This window comes from Schistocerca americana, chromosome 10, assembly GCF_021461395.2.
Source record: "Schistocerca americana isolate TAMUIC-IGC-003095 chromosome 10, iqSchAmer2.1, whole genome shotgun sequence".
Taxonomy (NCBI): Eukaryota; Metazoa; Arthropoda; class Insecta; order Orthoptera; family Acrididae; genus Schistocerca; species Schistocerca americana.
The window spans coordinates 103,032,600-103,039,795 of NC_060128.1; the positions used below are offsets into that span (position 1 = coordinate 103,032,600).

General features: G+C 42.9%; 1 pseudogene; it reads left to right on the forward strand.

Moving 5' to 3' along the window:
- Positions 1-6,569: 6,569 nt before the first annotated feature.
- LOC124552915 lies at positions 6,570-6,687 on the forward strand (annotated as a pseudogene).
- The last annotated feature ends 509 nt before the right edge of the window (positions 6,688-7,196 follow it).

The window sequence follows — 7,196 nt, forward strand, 5'->3', positions numbered from 1 at the left end:
CCCGATAACGGGCGGGCTGTAGGCCCGGTCGTCTTGTAACCTTTGTCATATTGTTTGCTGTTTTGCAATATAGCACTACAGATTTCTTGTGCAAAGATTAAAAGCTTATTCAACTTGAGGTTTAAGGTCAAAAGAATTTTGCAAATTTGTTCATTTTGTTAAAGAAAATTTTATGGTTGGTTCGATTATCTGTAAAACAAAGTTTATATATTGTTAAATAAACAGGTTCTGTGAAAAGAAAGTTATGTTGGTGGGTCCTCCCTTCCATATTTTCCTTAATTCCAGTTCAGTACCACGTATATAATATATGTATCAACAGTTACCTTTTACTAGCAACTTTGCTCACGCGAAAGCTAGTGCAGAAAATAAATACGCAAACTCTGAAGCACTGATCTAAACTATATGCTGCGTACTAACATGACATTTAAACGGAGTCACGTTACGTGGCTTTTCTGGCGTTAAGATACATTTTACATCAGCTTTCACTTTTTATTCCGCCATATAATGAAATTTGCTTCGGGTGTTGGTGCCCTGCCGGCCGAAGTGGCCGTGCGGTTCTAGGCGCTGCAGTCTGGAACCGCGAGACCGCTACGGTCGCAGGTTCGAATCCTGCCTCGGGCATGGATGTGTGTGATGTCCTTAGGTTAGTTAGGTTTAACTAGTTCTAAGTTCTAGGGGACTAATGACCCACAAGTTGAGTCCCATAGTGCTCAGAGCCATTTGAACCATTTGTTGGTGCCCTACAACCAAAATATGATATGGGATAGTGCCTGTTTGACTCTAATTTTGCCTTGCAACGATTTTAAACGATGTAAACAAATTATTACAGTGTAGATGTTTTGGTTATTTACGTTGAAAAATCCGCACCATTACGTTCCAGTGATGACTGATACAAAGATGGCGATATCGCAGCCGCAACAAAGCTAAAGATTTTCAGTCTCAGAGATATTTCGATACATACATAGATGTGACAGTAGAAATTTACAAACTACCAATGTTAATTACTTACTATTTATATTAAAAAAGAACTGATTGAAATTAAGGTAAACAAATCAAGCAGCCAGTATATTAAAAGTTTTACTGTACTGGGGTTATATAAGTGTTGTAGTGTACATTGGAAGCAAAGGAAATGATAAGGGGTAGATGTACATAAACAAATATTCCAACAGTGGGCATATTATGTAAATATTATGTAATACACTGGAAGCAAAGTATGTGATCAGGGATAGATGTACATAAATAAATATTACGACATCGGACATTACATTAATTTTTTATAGTTAGTTGAAGGCATTGTACTGCTAAGCAAGCTGGTATATTTTATACACTATTTCATGTTGGGTTAGTATCTAGATTTTATTATTGTTAAAGGGAGTAGTTTTTATTTTAAACTGCAAAGCAGGTGAACGAAATTTTGAAGAAAGGCTGCACTGGCTAGCTCGATCTATTCATTGGCGAGATTTTGTGGTGATCTGCTTTTATGTTCATATTTTTCAGTCTCTTCAAGCAAATTCATTGAAGCCTGGTAGTCAAGAGAAGGCAGGATTCGGCTACGATTGCGGATGGGGCCGTAATCAGTTACCACTGGTTGCCCTTTACAGTTACACACAATTTATTTTAAACCAGTAATTACAGACTCAACAATGAATAAAGATACCACACGTTATTAATGAAGGAATAAACAACTGTGTAAATAATAGTGTTTTCGATGAGTTACAATTTAGCAAATCACCATTAAATACAGATACAGCAGATAATATTTTGAAAGCAAGCCACTGTGATCTGGGCAGAAGGCCTTACACGCCAGGAATGGCAATAAATTAAGAACTGTTTAAAACTCGCTGCAACTTACAAATTAGAGGTATTTAAATACTAAAGGCAAGTCCCCACAAACACAGCAGAAGGCATCAAACGCCAGGAATGAAGTAAATAAGGTTTTAAAGGCTTACTGCGTAAATTCAAGTACCAAATTAGAATTTTAAGGCAAATGACATAATCACGGCTGAAGGCCTTACACGCCAGGAACGGAATAATACAAAAAATTTAGAAACCTGCTGTAAAACAGCAAATACGGTAGCAAAGGTTAATTAAAAAACAAGCAACTAATCACCAAACGCGTCAAATAAGATGATGGTAAACTTTGTAACACAACCCTTAACGTCCACTGAACACTACTCCGCTAGATTTATTCGAATGTTCAAATGTGTGTGATATGTTATGGGACTTAACTGCTAAGATCATCAGTCCCTAAGCCTACACACTACTTAACCTAAATTATCCTAAGGACAAACACACACACCCATGCCCGAAGGAAGACTCGAACCTCCGCCGGGACCAGCCGCACAGTCCATGACTGCAGCGCCTGAGACCGCTCGGCTAATCCCGCGCGGCAGATTTATTCCAGAAGGCGACCAGAACTATTAACCTTTAAAGCAGGCATTAAAAGGTATTATGATAAATAATACAATACTAAAACACAAGGACCAGTGCATAAGTTCCTTAAAGGGTAATTACTACTGAAGCAGATTATACCAGCAGAAGGCGTGGGCTGAAGGACCGTTACACTGAACTACTGGCCATCAGACCTCGTTTTAGAACATACATGCCTTACAAGAACCAAGGGGCCACAGACGGTGCTCCAGGAATCGACCTCTGAGAAGGTTCGGCAACAAACACTTTCGCGAGTGACTGGATAGGCAGCCAAGAGATGCATTGACTTCACAAGATGGTAACTCAGACTAGTGGCAGTCTAACGAATGACTAATGATAATCTTGCTGAAGCTACCTGTTGTCTGATAAACCAAATGCAACGAAGGAACAATACGCCAAAGCCTGAACCGGTGGTCTGCACTACATCCGCAGAATGTTCAGAGCGCCCGGAACGAGGAAGGAATCACGACCACCAGAGCAGAAGAATCACCAACCGGCAACAATCAAGAAAGCCGTCAAAACTACACGCCTTACCGGACAGCAGCGGCAAGGAGAAGAAACGTACACAGCCGTTACATACACTAACCCCCTGGGCAGGAAACTGGGGCGTTAGCGGTCACCTGGCAAGAAAAATTACCGCTGATTGAACTTAACAAATTGTAACAAGTTGAACATAGTAAATAGTAATAAGAAGCCGAGGAAAGCTAATCAGATCCCCCTTCCCCAAGCACTCCACTCGCTGCTCTTCGCCTCGGTGACACTACGAGCAGCAAAACGAACCCAAGTCGCTGGAGAATCGCGAGATGTCACAATGGTGGAGGTTTCTCTACTTGTATTGAAATGCACTCATCTTAAAGCTTGCTGGATCCGGTTTACGACGAGGTCGTGCACCCTCGTGAGTCCCCAACCAAACTCGCACACTCACACGACCGGGAAAAACAACGACGTCGCCCCAAAGACAGGGCAACAGTTACTACATATCGATAACCGCCACTGCTGCCACTAGCAGACAGGACACGCTTGCGAAACCGAGTGGCGCCGGTCAACACGAGAAGAATACAAACAATCCCAACCATGCCAACTAAACGATACCGTCTGGCTCCAACAGAGGGCGGTAACCTACCAAAAGCACCAATGCGAGCTGCAGCTCGGCTCATTCATAAAGCTACCTTTCTCAGTATCGTGCAATACATGGATGTCGTCTTCAGCACTCTTAATTCCATGTTTGTTTATAGCTGTGTGCATGGCAAATGTGTATTTTGATATATTACGTTTGAACAGCATCTATCCCTATGTCCAGTCTGTTTCTCCTCTGCGTGATGGCATTTATCAGGAGGACAATGCACTGTGCCACACAGCTTGTAGTGTGCCAGAATGGTTCGAAGAACACTAGGACGAGTTTACCCACTGCCCTGGCCACCAAACGCCCCGGATTTAAACCAGTCGAGAATCTGTGGGAACTGTTGCCCTCATTCATCCTCTACCGAGAAACCTAGCGCAACTGACCACGACATTGCAGTCGGCATGGCTCCACAGCCCTGTCGCTGCCTTTCAGAACCCCACGCATCGTAAAAGATGGCTTTTGATAGATGATGACTTTTGATAGATGGTCACAGTAATATGAGTAGACAGTGTATAAGTTACAACTTATGCATTTTGTCTTGAAGGAAGTGTTAATGATACGTGCTAGGCACCGATATTTCGTTTCCAACCTTTCTAAATAAACACATGGCCATTGGGCTCACTTAGGAGGTGAAATAGAAATTATTACTTCGCCGATAAACGAATTCACACAACAAACAACTAATGTTGAGTACCGACCGTGGATAAGGGACGTTAGGAGTCTGCTCATAATAGCTGTGACTTAAGTATCGGATCTTTTAAATCAGGCATGGTTCATTGTTGTTACAACATTTCAGTGTTCACTGTGTTGTTAAGTAACGCATCGATTGCATTATTGGAGTTGTTCGAAAATTCAATTTTTTTTTATTCCAGTCATCGATCACAATACTCGCGCAAACCAAGTTGACACTCGGCGCGGTGGCTGATGGGAACGACTGAAATCCTAAGAAATTTTGGTCTTACGTCAGAGTTGTATGTCGATCAAAACAAAATGTCCAGACACTCTGTGACCAAAATGGTATTGAAACAGAGGATGACAGACAAAAGGCTGAAATACTAAATGTCTTTTTCCGAAGCTGTTTCACAGAGGAAGACTGCACTGTAGTTCCTTCTCTAGATTGTCGCACATATGACAAAATGGTAGATATCGAAATAGATGACAGAGGGATAGAAAGACAATTAAAATCGCTCAAAAGAGGAAAGGCCGCTGGACCTGATGGGATACTAGTTCGAATTTACACAGAGTACGCGAAGGAACTTGCCCCACTTCCTGCAGCGGTGTACTGTAGGTCTCTAGAAGAGCGTAGCGTTCCAAAAGATTGGAAAAGGGCACAGGTCATCCCCGTTTCCAAGAAGGGTTTCCAGAATTGCAGAACTATAGACCTATACCTATTTTAGAACATGTATTGTGTTCGAGTATAATGACTTTTCTGGAGATAGAAATCTACTCTGTAGGAATCAGCGTGGGTTTCGAAAAAGACGATCGTGTGAAACCCAGCTCGCGCTATTCGTCCACAAGACTCAGAGGGCCATAGACACGGGTTTCCAGGTAGTTGTCGTGTTTCTTGACTTCCGCAAGGCGTTTGATACAGTTCCCCACAGTCGTTTAATGAACACAGTAAGAGCATATGGACTATCAGACCAATTGTGTGATTGGATTGAAAAGTTCCTAGGTAACAGAACGCAGCGTCTCATTCTCAGTGGAGAGAACTCTTCTGAAGTAAGAGTGATTCCAGGTGTGCCGCAGGGGAGTGTCGTAGGTCCGTTGCTACTCACAATGTGTATAAATGACCTTGGGGATAACATCGGAAGTTCACTGAGGCTTTTTGCGGATGATGCTGTAGTATATCGAGAGTTTATAACAATGGAAAATTGTACTGAAATGGAGGAGGATCTGCAACGAATTGACGCATGGTGCAGGGAAGGCAATTGAATCTCAATGTAGACAAGTGCAATGTGCTGCGAATACATAGAAAGAAAGATCCTTTATGATTTAGCTACAATATAGCAGGTCAGCAACTGGAAGCAGTTAATTCCATAAATTATCTGGGAGTAGGCATTAGGAGTGATTTAAAATGGAATGACCATGTAAAATTAATCGTCGGTAAAGCAGATGCCAGACTGAGATTCATTGGAAGAATCGTAAGGAAATGCAGCCCGAAAACAAAGCAAGTAGGTTACAGTGCACTTGTTCGCCCACTGCTTGAATACTGCTCACAGGTGTGGGATCTGTACCAGATGGGGTTGATAAGAGAGATAGTGAAGATCAGACGGAGAGCAGCGCGCTTCGTTACAGGATCATCTAGTAATCGCGAAAGCGTTACGGAGATGATAGATAAACTCCAGTGGAAGACTCTGCAAGAGAGACGCTCAGTAGCTCGGCAAGGGCTTTTGTTGAAGTTTCGAGAACATACCTTCACCGAGGAGTCAAGCAGTATATTGCTCCCTCTTAGGTACATCTCGCGAAGAGAGATTAGAGCCCACACAGAGGCATATCAACAATCTTTCTTTCCACGAACACTACAAGACTGGAACAGAAGGGAGAACCGATAGAGGTACTCAAGGTACCCTCCGCCACACACGGTCAGGTGGCTTGCGGAGTATGCATGTAGATGCAGATGTAGATGTAGACTGTAAATGGGAAACGCCTTTACAGTCGATCCCATCAGCCATCGCGCTGAGTGTCAACTTTGTTTGCGCGTGTAATAAATTCCTTTGACGATGACCGGTTTCAGTCAGTAATGACCCTCTTCAGATCTGTTCTATACCGTGTCCTAATGTGATAAAGCCGTAATAGCATCGTAGAAACATATAAATATACTCAGCATAGCATCGTCACATCACTTTAGGACATGGTGTAGAGCAGATCTGAAGATGGTCATTACTGAATGAAACCTGTCATCGTCAAAGAAATTTATATTGTGATCAAAGACTGGAATAAAGAAACTTTTGACACTATTGGATCACTATTCATATTTGCGACCATTTGAAAATTGACGTTGCCTACTATTTTAATAGGCAACGGCCTTACCGCAGTGGATACACCGGTTCCCGTCAGATCACCGAAGTTAAGCGCTGTCGGGCGAGGCCGGCACTTGGATGGATGACCATCCAGGCCGCCATGCGCTGTTGCCGCTTTTCTGGGTGCACTCAGCCTCGTGATGCTAATTGAGGAGCTGCTCGACTGAATAGTAGCGGCTCCAGTCAAAGAAAACCATCATAACGACCAGGAGAGCGGTGTGTTGTCCACGTGCCCCTCCTATCCACATCCTCAGCGTCGGTCGGATGGTCCTGATGGGCCACTTGTGGCCTGAAGACGGAGTGCTTTACTATTTTAATGAGGCAAATTCGCACTTAAACAGCCTGTCTAATAATAAATAAGTAGTGGTGATGTACCGTACCATGACTCTTACAAACATGTATGACAAACTCATTGCTGACGAGGGAAACTCTCCGTCGCCGATTTAGTGGTACTACGGCCCTGTAGATAGCACATCCAAAAATGAAGTAGAGTAAGTAGGCTGTTTAGGTTTTTATGTTGGTTACGCCACGTAGCGCTCTATATGAAAATCACTGGCTGTGCTGTGTGTAGTCTGTGGCTGGTTGGCACTGTTGGAATATTCGCTATTGTAGTGTTGGGCAGT